This window comes from Hordeum vulgare, chromosome 7H (assembly GCF_904849725.1).
Source record: "Hordeum vulgare subsp. vulgare chromosome 7H, MorexV3_pseudomolecules_assembly, whole genome shotgun sequence".
Classification (NCBI taxonomy): Eukaryota; Viridiplantae; Streptophyta; class Magnoliopsida; order Poales; family Poaceae; genus Hordeum; species Hordeum vulgare.
In genome coordinates, this window is record NC_058524.1 from 554996259 (window position 1) to 555011007 (window position 14749).

A 14749-nucleotide genomic window follows, 5' to 3' on the forward strand; every position below is an offset into this window, starting at 1 on the left:
CAACCTCTCCCTTCTCCTTGCTGGATCAACGTGCGGGAGACGTCACTGGGCTGCACGTGTGTTGAACGCGGAGGTGCCGTAGTTCGGCACTAGATCGGAATCACACCGCGATCTGAATCGCCGCGAGTACGACTCCATCAACCGTGTTCTAATAATGCTTCCGCTTAGCGATCTTCAAAGGTATGAAGATGCACTCACCCCTCTCTCATTGCTGGTCTCTCCATAGGAAGATATGAATACGCGTAGGAATTTTTTTGAATTTATGCTACGTAACCCAACACTCCACACTATATTTTCAGCCTTACTCTTTTTCTTCGTTGCACTTTCCTCCTTCAGATCTCACTTTGCAATCAATCTTGAAGGGATTGACAACCTCTTTATAGCGTTGGGTGCAAGCTCGTTTGTGTTTGTGCAGGTACTCTGGACTTGACGAGATTCTCCTACAGGATTGATACCTTGGTTCTCAACTGAGGGAAATACTTACTGCTCCTGTGCTGCATCACCCTTTCCTCTTAAGGGAAAAACCAACGCAAGCAAGTCTCCGTCAACGTGTTAAATTCTGGCGCTATTGTTTGAGAAGTAGCAGCAAGCTACAAGGACTCTTTAGGACACAACGAGAACCGCTGTAAGTCGACCGTGAACAAACGAATCCACTAGATGTCGAACCCCAACCTAACATCATGCGTTTGTTGGAAGATTGTCCTATAAGTAACTACTTGAATTCCCACCTAAGAACTCCCGAAATTTTTGGTCATTCAATCTTGTACACGGATACAAGGAGTAATATATCACTCGACTCCTATACTAACCCGTCCAGTGTATCACATCCGTCAACACATAACCAGAATCTCGGACCTTCATCTACTACAGACCCTCGTGATCACAATGATACAAAGTATGGCAGTACTCCCGAACAATCTACACCAGTACTGGGGACATCGGGGTTATCTCGCCACTACTAGTATTGAAGCAATTACAAACATCCTTCGTTCTGAGATACTATGAAATCTGAATGATAGCGATGTGCTCGAGAATCCCCTGGAGCTCAACTCCCCAGAAGAAATCAAGTCAGACAGGAGGCACCAAGACAGAACTCCATCACATCGGCATCATATAGATTCCAAAAATATCCGCGTGATCCTAATTTTTTTGAGTGGGAAGAGGAGTAGAATTAAATTATTACGCCAAGATTCCTCACAAGAGCATAGAAGAGGAGAAAAAAGAGTCCTACTCTCCGATATATAACTAGACTCAAAGCAATTTTCCACTAGACTCGACTCGGCCAAGTTCGATCAATCAAGGGGGCTCCTAGGTCGGTACTGCTCTGATACCAACTTGTAAAATCCAAGATGCGATCCTATCCTCAATTTGGCACGGGGCCTCGTCAGGGATAGAAGCGCATCTCATCGTTTCGCAAGAATGGATATCGTTACAAGTACATGTACTGAAAAGATGAGATACATAGAATTGGCTTACACTCGCCACAAGCTACATCAGAGTCATAGCAGTACAATACATAAATATCACGAAGAAGAGCAGGGTCTGACTATGGACGAAAACAAACGAGAAAAGAAGAACGGCGTCCATCCTTGCTATCCCAGGCTGCCGGCCTGGAACCCATCCTAGATCGATGAAGAAGAAGAAGAAGCAACTCCAAATGAACAATTAACGCGCTCGCGTCAAGTAACCTTTACATGTACCTGCAACTGGTGTTGTAGTAATCTGTGAGACACAGGGGACTCAACAATCTCATTTCCAAAGGTATCAAGACTAGCAAAGCTTAATGGGTGAGGCAAGGTTAAGTTGTGAGGCTGCAGCAAGCGACTAAGCATTTATTTAGTGGCTAACTTACGAGTACAAGAATAAAGAGGGGGAAGATCTACGCATAGCAGATGTGAATACTGATGATCAAATGAATGATCCTGAACACCTACTTACGTCAAACATAACCCCACCGTGTCCTCGATCGGAGAAGGAACTCGTGAAAGAGACAGTCACGGTTATACACTCAGTTGGCAAGTTTTAATTAAGTTAACTTCAAGTTATCAAGAACCAGTGTTAAACAAAGTTTCCATGTTGCCACATAACCGCGGGCACGGCTTTCCGAAAGATTTAACTCTGCAGGGGTGCTCCAACTAATCCATCACAAATTACCACAAGTCGCATAGAAATCCTCGATCACGAAGCTCGCGATCTCGTCGGACTCCTTAGTGGAAAACCTCAACTCTGAGATTACCCAAAGCATCACCGGAATCCCGATGCACAAGATATCTCGTCAAAGGTAAAACTAATCCAGCAAGGCCGACCGGAGTGTCGACGAACCCCATAGGAGCCGCGTATCTCGTTCTCAGGACACGACCGGATGGAACTAGCTACGAGTGGCAAACCTCGAGTTTTCTCGTGGTGGCCCCAGAGGCAGACCGTTTGGGACCAACACCATCAGCACTGGGCCCTCCTGTTTATGTAAAATTACTCCTCGGGTTCATGACGCCCTATGCATTTCACTGTTAACAAAATTATTATGTTGGGCAAATGTAGAACCAATGTTGGGCCTTGCGAGACCAGCTTTAATCTAAATCGAATTATCAAGGGGGTCCCCATAACAACCCCAATCGTGTTAGGAGCGCTCAATTATGGAATATAACACCGGTAGCCGAAACTAAGGGGGCAAAGGTGGAACAAAACACCAGGCTAGAAAGGCCGAGCCTTCCACCTTTTACCAAGTATATATGTGCATTAAATTAAATAGCAATTACCAGGGTGATATAACAAGGAACCCATGTTTACACACGGAAGCAACTGCACCTGCAACTAGCAACGCTAACACATCGTTAAGCAAGAGGTAACATAGCCAATGAGTGGTTTGCTAGGTTGTGAACACGTTGAAGGTTTTCATGGCATTGTTGAGAGGCTGATATTTAACATGTGGTAGGCAATGAGACATAATCAATAGAAACGGTAAAACTAGCATGACAATGATAGTAATGGTATCTGGGGAAATGGTCATCTTGCCTGAGATCCCGCTTGGAAGAAGAATGACTCCGTGAAGTAGACGAACCGACATAGTCGAACGGGTTCTCACATTCCGACACGCTTGCGGAACTCTATCGAGACAAAGGAAACCGAAAACAAGCATCAACACGGATATTCACCACACGATGCACAACACACATGATGCATGAAAAAAAGAGTACATGCAAGTCACGGCATGTCAATTCACAACAACCAAACACTACACATAAGTGAAGTTCAATATGCAACGAGTTGCATATTGACGAAACTCCACATACGAGTTATCTAGGTATTTTAAATGAGGACGGAAATGACATATAGCACCTCCGGAACGACCTACATGTTAGTTTACAATTCTGTCCAGATCTGAACTAACACGTTTAAATGTTTGTTAAACAGAAAAACAAATAGGTTCACGTGATTCTACGCGCCGTTACAAGCAATTTACACATAGAGATCATCTCCAACGGAGCTACGGTTCAAAAGATACGAGCATCGCAAGATATGATGGCATGAATGCAATATATGTGCAAATGGCATCCACAACATTCAAAACACACAACCAGCAATGTAATATGAAACTACACGAGATTATAAGCAAGTTTCATATAGGACACGATCAAAACGGAGCAACGGTTCAACAACTACGAGCTAAACAAGAAATCACTACAATCTGCCAAAATCAGCCACATTGCATTTTCTACACCACACAACTACGAGCTACACAAATCCAATATGCTCAACCAAGGCATGAGACGATAGAGGGCAAGAAGCACTACAACATACAACTAATAACACCTAGCATGGAAGCATGGAACACTAGGAAAATAAGTCACAAAACAGCATCTCACACACTGTTTCAGACTTAGAGAAAATAACAGTTTATGAAACTGCAATTTTTGATCTGAAGGCATATTGATAGAAGCAAAACCACATGCTACAGGACTCCAAATGGCATGAAAATTCACAGTAAGCTTGAGCATCCCAAAGTCTACAACTAACTCCATTGACCAACCTCAAAAGAGCTACAAATCACAAGATAAACTCATGCAAAGACAGCAACAAAATATAACAGATTTCAGAATTAGAAATATTTCAGCATCTCTAAAACAACGCTATTTCCTAGCAAGTAGAGAACAAGCAAACCACCCCTAAACATGGATTTCTATTGCAACCAAAATTGCCAGGGGCTAGACTAAACATCCAAGGGCATATCTCTAGTTGACAACTCCTTCATATCATGCACGGATTAAATCCCACAAAATAAACAAAAGGGCAACATGCAAAATATCACGTGAACTAACTTTCTCAAAAGCGAAAACTAAATGCACAGATAAATCCTATGGATTTTCCTACCCCAAAAACATATAAAACTTGTGGGGTTGCAACACAAAAATATCGCCACACGTAAATGCGTGATAATATCCTAAACATGGTATAGCAAACTAGCTACGGAATCCTACATGCAAAAATACCAACGACTACTCTAAAATACATGGCAAAAGGGTTCCTAAAACATGAGCATTTTATCTACGGAGTTCGAGCAAACCGGACACGCACGGAAAAATAATACGGAACAATTCCTATTGGGACAGCATGCAAAACTAGGCATACGGCAAGTCAAACTACTTCAAACATTAATGCAAGTTACAAATTTGTAATCTACGTGAAATTCTACATGAGATACATATACAACTCGCTCCGATCCGACATACGGATTAAAAACTACGGACGTTAGAAATAACTATAAATTCGCAGGAAATTCCTAAAATATTACGGGCCGAAATAGTGCACGGGCGCAGGATAATATAACAACGCATTAGTGCAATATAGAGGGCTCGGGTGTTGGCTCACCTTGTGCCGGCCCGGTCGGTGGAGAGGCAGGCCGGCTCGGTCAACGGCTCGGTTGACCAACGGGCTGCGCGGGGCGATGGGCCGGCTCGGCTGGGCCTTCGGATCTGGGTCGACGTGTCGGGCGAGGTCCGATCCGGGTTGGGGCGGCTACGGGCCCAATCGGGAGGCGGCCCAGGAGCGTTGGCGGCGCGGTCAACGGGGGCTCCAACCTCCCGATGTCATCGACGAGCGAGGGCACGCCGGCAGCGCTGGCGCGGGTGGTGCAGGGACGCGGCGGGGCGCGGCGGCTGACGCATGACGGCGGGGAAGCCAACAGATCTCGGGTAGACGACGGCGTCCGGCGGCGGAACTCCATGGCGGCGGCTTCCTATGGGCTGACAGAGAGAGGGATTAGAGGGAGAGAGAGACTAGAGGAAAGTGGGAGAGATGGGGGATGGCGAGGTCGACCTGGTGGCTTGGTGGCGAGGTCCGGCACTCCGGTGGCCGGCGACGCGGTCTAGCAAGGCATGAGAGGAGGCGCACCTCGGGAGGAGAGCTCGGGGAGCCTGCATCGCGGGCGAGGTCCGATACGGGCCCAAGGAGGGCCGGATCTGGGCCTGGCGGGCCCGCTCGAGGAGAGAGGAGGTGAGAGAGGCGGCTGTGGGGGTAGGTGGGGCGCGGATCCCGAGGCGGCTAGGGTTTGCTGTCTAAAATGCCCAGGGAGGTCTATTTATAGACAAAGGGGGGCTAGGTTTAGCGGAATTTCGTCCCGGATCCAACCGCGTGGTCGGAATCGGACAATCTCGAACGCCGGGATGGTTAAGTGGCTGGGTAGAGTGGTTAGACAGAGACGAGAGGGAAAACGGGTGACCCGGCAACGAGATTTAAAATACCGAAAGACGTCCGACGATGGACCGAATACGGTGACGCTACGGTCGACCGTTCGGGTACCAGACGGGCTCCGATTGCGGCGAAATTTGGCAGGCGGTCTACCTATAATATATTAAGACCGCATGCCACGTTCCAACCCTATCGAAGAAAGTGTTATACACACTTTTAAAAACAGGGTTTAATCAATGTCGCGGGCGCATGCCTGTGTGGTCGGGCTCAGAACGGACAATGACGAGAACAGGCAACTAACAACGGATGCAACTTTTGAAATCTGGCGGCAACGGGATGTCGATGCAATGCGGATGATGCTCATGATGCGATTATGATGCGACAATAAAAATAGACACACGACGAAAACGGAATAGAAGGGGAATCTTGTGGAACGTCGGTCTCGGACTGTCACAGAGGGCCTTTAACCAGTCCTTGCTAGCTAAAAACCTGGAGGCTCTAGACATGCCGCAGAGCTTATGTGTGCGGCTACTAAAAGCCAAGCACTACCCATCTTATAAGTTGTTGGATACCGTCTTCTCGAGCAATGGCTCTAAGGTGTGGAAGGGTATTTTGCATGGTCTGGAACTCATCAAGATAGGTGTCATCTGGTGTGTTGGGAATGGTACAGGAATCCACACTTGGAGGGATCCTTGGATCCCTCAGCCTCACTCCTTCCGTCCAATTACCCCAAAAGGGAACTATCGCTTCAACCGAGTGTGCGATTTCGTTCATGAGAATGGTTCTTGGAGAACTGACCGCCTACATGAGTTCTTTTGGCCTATGGATGTTGAACACATTCTGAAAATTAGAACCTTACCGTGAGAGAGGAATGATTTCCTGTCATGGTTTCCGGAGAAGAGTGGCATGTTTACTATGAGAAGTGCTTATAAGTTGGCTACATATGTTCATAATGCTTCCTTCGCCAATGGTGCTTCTAGCACTAATCCAGACGGGAATCGAACCTTATGTAATCATGTCTGGAAGTCTGCGGTCCCCCAAAAGATGAAGATCACCACGCGGAGATGCGCTACGGGAACCCTGGCAACACAACAATGTAAGAGATTCAGACATCTGTCGACTAGCTCGACCTGTCCGCTATGCGGTGTTGAGGAGGAGGACTCGTTTCGTACCTTGATTGCATGTACACACGTGAGAATCCTAAGGGTGAACATGCAGCGAAGATAGCCACTCCCAGACGACAACCTGCTCATCTCCGATGGGAAGGAGTGGTTCATGACCATGTTGTCCAAGTCCTATGCTGATGTTCGTGATATGTTGATCATGTTACTGTGGAGGATTTGGCAAATTCGGAATTATGTGTCCCATGGGAAGGAGGCTCCTCCCGTTCTTGCCACTGACGAGTACCTGGACAGCTACTACAAGTCAATTAAGCTTGGTGGACACTTCTCTAAGGAATATATCATAAATGGGAAGATGCCTGCTTCGGCCACTGCGTTGCCATCTCACGCTCTCATTCCCGTCGTTGTTCCCTGGCCGGTACTAGTGTCGGGAAAGTTGGCCCTGTTGGTCGATGGCTCTTTCCTGAAGGAGGACGGCTCGGCTGCAGCTGGTATGGTGCTCAGAAACGAGAAGGGGGAGATGATGTTGGCAGCTTATCGATACATCTCCCACAGCAATGATCTGCTGGAGGCAGAACCGCATGCTATCATGCAAGGTATGGTTGTGTCTATACAACATGTTTCTCTCCCGGTGGTGGTGCAATCGTATTCCTTTGAAGCTCTCTCCAACCTTACAATTGATGCGCTACTTCGCTCGGCCTATGGTCATCTAGTCTTGGAGATCAAGGCTTTACTAGGTACTAGGGAGTTTTTTCCGCAGAAAAGTAGCCGGTTTCAAAATAGAGTTGCCGATCGGTTGGCTAAGTAAAACTGATCTAAACGAGCTACCGCTGTGTGGCTTGGCTCGATTCCACCATGTATTGAGGACTTGTGACTTCTCGACTATAACTCTATGATCATGAAATAAAACTCCCTGTACCCCCGCAAAAAAATCTATGTTTGTATGTGAGAGATATAAAAAAGACAAATCATGCAAAAGTTAGCTAGTTCTTTTTCTTTTTTCTTTTTAGCAAGGTATAACATAACGTAATTTTGAACGAAAATTGAAATTCACTTTGATAACATGCATATGTTTTTGTGTGAAGAAAAATGACTTTTTGAAACTTGTAATGACCTCTTTTTAGCCTTTTAACAAACGTGCTCCGTGACCACAATGCTCCAAAAATCCTCTTTGGTTGCTATGTACCTCTTGAATTATTTTTTATATATGGCGCTCCTATGGGCCAACACAATTTTTTTTTCATTCTTTATTTTACTTCATATTATTTTTACCATTTAAAAAAGAAATAGAAGAAAAAAAATACAACTTCCACAAACTTAAAGAAAGTATTACTACATTTGAAAAATGTTCAACATGTTTTCGGAAAATGGTTCCCATGTATTAAAAATTATAATATTTTAAAAATATTCACTGTCCATTCAAAATCTTGACAATCTATATATTTTTTAAATTCATCTTGTATTAAAAATTATTGTGTAAAATTATTCTTACATTTCTACGAAGCCGGTTGACATGTTTTAATACATTTCTAGAACTTCACATTATTACTCAATTATTTTTAATACATGTTGAATAGTTTACAAAGTACAAGGTTACCACTTTTCTCTTAATTGGGTATTTGAGAAATACAATGAAGATAATCAATAATTGTGTCTGCTTGAGGTCCGGAGTGAAGGTATATAAATTTACACAATAATATCTAATATAGGTTTAATTATTCAAATCCACATAAAGTTTTGAAAAGTTCGTGTCGACCTCTTCAAAGTACATAATAATGAAACAAAAAATCATTAAAAATATAAAATAATTGCATATTAACAATTATTTTATTTTTATATGGGAAAATTTACGTGTCATGAAACTAAACAGGAACTTGAGAAAATGAACCCGGTGGATATTGCATTTGGAAAATTGCTGAGTGATTCTTGGAACGTGTCTACATAGCTATCTATCACCTTGGGCGGTAGGGTACCCTAACCCGCTACCCGAACCCGAACCAAACCGAATTACCTGAATTGTCGGGTAATACATGTATCGGGTTAGGGTTCAGTTTTCATTTCATGGCTATTCGGTTTTCGGGTTAAGGTTCGGCAGAAAACCAGAAAAACCCATAGTACCCAAAATATTCATACTAGCCAGATTATTCATGCTATTATTACACTTACATGTTATCCATACTAATTTAAATACCCATACTATCAAAAATACCCACACTATTTGAATTATTCATACCAAATGTGTCTGCTCCGAATATTTTGGGTTTTCGGGTACCCGAACCAAAATTTTGGGTAATTTGGGTTTGGTTCTTTTTTTGGCAGAAAAAATTTCAGTTCCCATTTTCGTATAATAAAATTACTCATAACCTGAACTACGCGAATCGAAATAAGCAAAATATCCGAATGTCGAGGGTCAGCTATCTAATTAGAATTTGGAAGGGTAGCATAGTGCGACTATTCGGCTAGATCATCTAAGCCCCTCCACGTTGTTTTTTCACGTTATTTCTCGATGACATATTGTATTTGAGGATTTTTCCTATGTGATAAGGGATTCTCTATAAAACCTTACTTTCAACCACTCATATGTGGACCAAATGAGAGGTTCTCTACAAAACCATATTCTCAATCACTAGTAGGTGGACCACCGTCTTGTTGACATGCCACACGGGTTGGGCATACATCAAGTTACGGATGAAGGCACCGTATTTCATGGTTAGATAATGTTGAGCACGAGTTTCATGTATTTCGCAACTTTAGGCACTAAATAACCATCCATGACAAGTTGAGGCACCTCTAACGTATTTTAAATTAAAAATAAAGTTTGCTAAGATAACGTATTTTTTAACACAAATGATAGTAAGAGAGGCTCCTACTGACTTAAATTAAATCAACAAACATTACATTTATACAGGGTCGGGGGATGTACCTCCCATGGTGGCCACTTGAAGTCTACCAAGTAGAAGAAGAGCTAGGGGAGTCTCTAACTCAAGGAATTAATGAAGTGGTTTACAATGGAGATCAAGAAGGGTTTAATACTATGGGCCAATAAAGAGCTAGGGGGAGTCTAACTTGTAAATTGTGGGGCCAACTATTTGTTGATCGTCTAGAAAATATCATATTCATTCATTGCCATCACCTTCTACCCCCCCTCCCCTCCAGCAACTTGGTCGCCAGGCCATCTCACCAATCCGGCATGCATGACCTACCTTCAAGTCACCACCATCTCTGTCATCCCTACATCCACCTCCATCTCGGCCAACCCTTGCTCGTGAAGAAGAATCGGTTTGGTCTTTTTTGAAGGTACCGATGATTCCTTATTAAAGCAACCATAGCAGAGTCCTCAATATGAACCTGATCGGCATAATAACATCCATCGCCAGCGTCATCTAGTAGGCGTCATCCTCTGATGAGGACACCACTACCAAGGATATAACCACGACTACCACTACTTCTTCTATATTTGATCAAGAATTTATGTCAATACAGAGGGGCATGATTAGGTGATGTACATTAAGTTCCCGGATGTCTCTCTTTGGCCAAAATAAGATGGAGACCAAGCCCCCACACCCGGGACTCAAATTCGGACTTCACACACATACTTGCCTTTAAATGTCATAACTTTCGCATCTAGAAACCAAATCATCAATAACCTCTAGTGCATTGATATAGTGGTTGATAAAGCGCGAGGTCAATGCACATTTGAAGTCAGATCTTCAAAGTCGACAACACCCAAATCGATAGCTACTGCTCATCGAAAGATTGGGTCACCATCGCTTTTATCAAGTGGTATCGGTTTTCCAGATTGCTCGGTGAGAATTTCACTTACCCCTAGAATAGATTTATTTTTATCGCCCATAAGCCACAAAATTTTATATTAGTTGATCCTCTATCCATGACACTACTAGCCTTTGCAATTTTATTTTCAATGCTTTGCATAGTTGAACTTTTTGTTGCATTAGTGTGCTGAATTGATGGTCTTAGTGACTAGTGCCTTTCGATAGTGGCGGTGGATGAAAAACAATTAAGGCACAGAAGACCCTTCAGCAGCAACTATATCGCCCCGCCACCCAACACTGTCCACTAGCAACACATCCACACCGCTTCTGCTCAACTGCCTCCTATGCAAGCGCATATGCCCATGAACTGAGCCTTGTCATCCCTCCATTACTTCCATTTTCCATTAGCCAGTCGCACAACCGCCTCCACCGGCAGTAGCCACTAGCGCTAGCGTTGATCACTCGGCCGCGTAATATGTGTTCTGATGTGCTCGATGCCTCTTAAGTTGGTCCATGGACTGTTGTTGTTGATTGATGCATAACTTTATTGTTTTGTTTTGAAAAGGGTTGATGTATGTGTGATTATCCATAGACAAGTAGCAGGATTACGCCGAAGTAACTTGGTCCAAGCCACACCATCGACGAGGTCCTCCTTTTTTTGTCTCATACATAGCTGCATGATTGAATCCATGCCTATGATCATTATGACATACTCCTGAGGACCCGGCCTCACTCTACTGAGTCCTCCGCTTGTGCCTTTAGAGCTTTGAGTTTTGTTCACATTCGTCATGCCACTAGTGCACCGTTATCCCCTTCTTATCGACCACCAACATCCATCCATTTGTTGTTATAATCATACTTGATGTTGTTTGCATCTTCACTCAACCATCTTCCTGATAACCGACAAGTATAAGGGGTCATTTGTAGCCTTTTTCGATAAGTAAGAGTGTCAAACCCAACGTGGAGCTAAAGGTAGAATTAATATTCTCTAAAATTCTATCAACCGCCGATCCAACTCTACGCACGCTAATGCTTAATTTACCTTGAATAAGAATAAAACTACTTTGCGAAAATAAAAATAGGAGTACTTTGAAAGAATAAAACTAGGAGTACTTTGCGAGATAATAAAAGTTAATATTTAGTAGAGATATTTTTGTAACATAAGAGAAAGATTGTCCATAGGCAATTGAATATAACATGATAGATACTTATGATATGCAATGAGGGAGAGGTATGCGCTAACATACTTTTTGTACTTGGCTCACATGAACTTACGATTGGAACTCTAGCAAGCATCCGCAACTATTAAAGATCTTTAAGATAAAACCTAACCATATCATTAAGTAACAAGTCATCTTTACTCCCAAATGCAACAACCCCCTTACTCGGGTATAAGTTTATGTCACTCTCGTCACCCACTATAAGCAAATCATGAACGTATTACAACACCCTATAACGGTAATCCCAGACGCTTCCGCGACACGGAGCGCACGATAGGACAACACCATATTAACATACAACTCATATCAATAACACAATACCACAATCAATTTCCGTAGGACAAAACTGAATCTACTCAAATATCATAGGATATCCACACATCATTGGGTAATAATATATAGCATTAATAACCATGTTTAAGTATATATTACAGCAGGGGACATAGGTGTTATACAACTTCATAGAGGGGGAAAGGGTTCGTCGTGATGGCGATGAAGTTGTTGGTGTAGATCACCGTCCACATGGTTTTCACGACGACGCTCGGGCGCCACCAAAAGAGAGGGGTAGAGAGCACCCCTCCTTCTTATTATTTCTTGGACTCCCCCTAGATGGGAGGAGAGTTTCCGCTCTGGTCCATGGCCGACATGGATCACGAAGGGCATGAGCCCCTTTGAGGTGGGATTTCTCACTCTCTTTCTCTTTTATTTCGCGCTCCCGTTCTGTGACATTTTACCATTTCTTAACTATCTAGAGATCTGTAACTTCGATTGGGAAGAATTTTTGAGGTTTTTCTATCCGGATATTTTCTTCCTTGCGGCCTATGGACACTCCAAACGACCTCCAAGGGCCCCACAATCTCAAGGGGCGAGACTACCCCCCGGGGCATGCCCTGCAAGCTCGTGGGCTCCTCGAACATCATATGATGTTGATTAATTTTCCCAAAAATCACATATATTCCAAAATAAATCTCCATAAAAATTTATCGTGTTTGGATTGCGTGTGATATGGATTTTCTTCAAAAACAAAAGATATGCAACAAAAGAGGAACTGACACTCGGCACTCGATCAATATGTTAGTCCAATAAAATCACATAAATTGTTCCCAAAGTATATAGAAGTTGTAAAATAATCGCATAAGACAATGGAAAAATGTAGATACAACGGAGATGTATCAGTTCCATCTTGTGAGGTATCAAGAGAAAATAGAAAAAAGAAGCTCGGGAATGGGGAAAGAAGAAGAAATTCGGATCCGACTAGACATGATGTGGGGACCCCGATCCAGAGTCATAAGAACCCAGCCTGTAACACATCACATCACTTTGCGGCCTCACGCATGATAAACTCCACGGCTGTCACCTTACCTTGGCCGGGACCGTTTGCGTCTTTTGGCTCACGTATATAAATATGTTGCTAGCGTTCAAACGACAAAGAACCCGGGTCGACATGACTAGTTATAAACCCAAGCGGTACATCCGTACAGGGACAGGCATACATAACCCAGCAAGGCAGGTGTCGATCAACAGCGTGTGTAGACGAGTCATAGCAAGCTACAAGGACTCCATTACACCGCGTGACATTTCCCCGAGGGGACAGACATAGCAGCAAAGAAGGAAACACGCCGGTCAATCAATGTGTCTAGAGCAGTAGCAAGCTACCAAGGCTCGATAGAAGCACAAAGAGGCATTTCCCTGTAAAGAATACTACTAAAGGCACACAACTAGGTGTCGAATCCCACACATATAATGCATTTCATAACATACACACAATATGCACGATATGTGTAGATACAACATGGCATCACAACATAACACTATGACTCAAACTTTTATTAAGGACTCATAAGAATCAACATAGTGTGATATTACAAACATGGGTCCCGTGACCCGACACTCATGTCATACAAACAAGCAGAAGCAAAACATGTCTGGGTACAGACATCTACTAAAAGTGGCTGGAAGAGCCTGAAAACCTACTACGACCCTACCAAAGGAGCTAGACCTCTGTCTGGGATTTCCAAGCTATTCTGGTCAACATCGAACACATCGTGTAGAACCTATTAATGAGTCTAAATCTTCTCTGCAAAAACATAAATAAAGCAACCGTGAGTACAAAGGTACTTAGCAAGGCTTACATCAGAACTATCTACATATGCATCATGTTTCAATGAAAGGATTGTGTGGTTTAATTGCAGCAAGCCAACTTTGACTCTTGGCTAACCTGTACTACGACTACAAGTTCTTTCTTTGAGGTGGGATAGCGCACGCGAGTCCACATATTCACCAATGCAATACACCACTATGGATCCATTCTCGTCTCCCTACAAGAAGGCCTTCCATAGCACTCACACTTATCTTGCATGTTTTAGAGTGTCCATTTAAGTTGTCTATGTACCACGTAATGTTTCCAAGTAGTCCATATCCGAGGATGCGGCTATTCGAACAGATTGATTCACCCTGCAGGGGTATATTTCTTCACACATGCTCTCACCACTTAGCACCATATGCACGTCATGCATCTTGGCAACCTTCAAGCGGAAGCACTGGCGTGGGTGTCGGCCACGACCGTTAACCACACAAGACCCTAGTCCAGGTTTATCGCCTAATTGAGACTGAACCCGCAAGGAAGTCCGACCGAGGTTTCCTCTACGGCACCAAACGATGTGCGCAAGCTTCCCAGGCCCACCATCCGGGTGCCACTTGGTACACCGTGCCACTGTGTATCTACTGCAGAGAAGCCTACCCCGTCGGGCAGAGCTAAACACGGCCGCCAACACTTTTCCTACAAATGCCAGAAACTAGTTGCAACTCCTGGACAGAGATCTAGGCGATTAATAAGCCAAGAGGGTCAATTAAGTATCCCAATGTGTGGTAGTATCTTGTCTTGGATAACATGCACATAACTCAGTTCTTAAGGATGGTCCCAATGAGACAACCCACCATGTACTCCTAC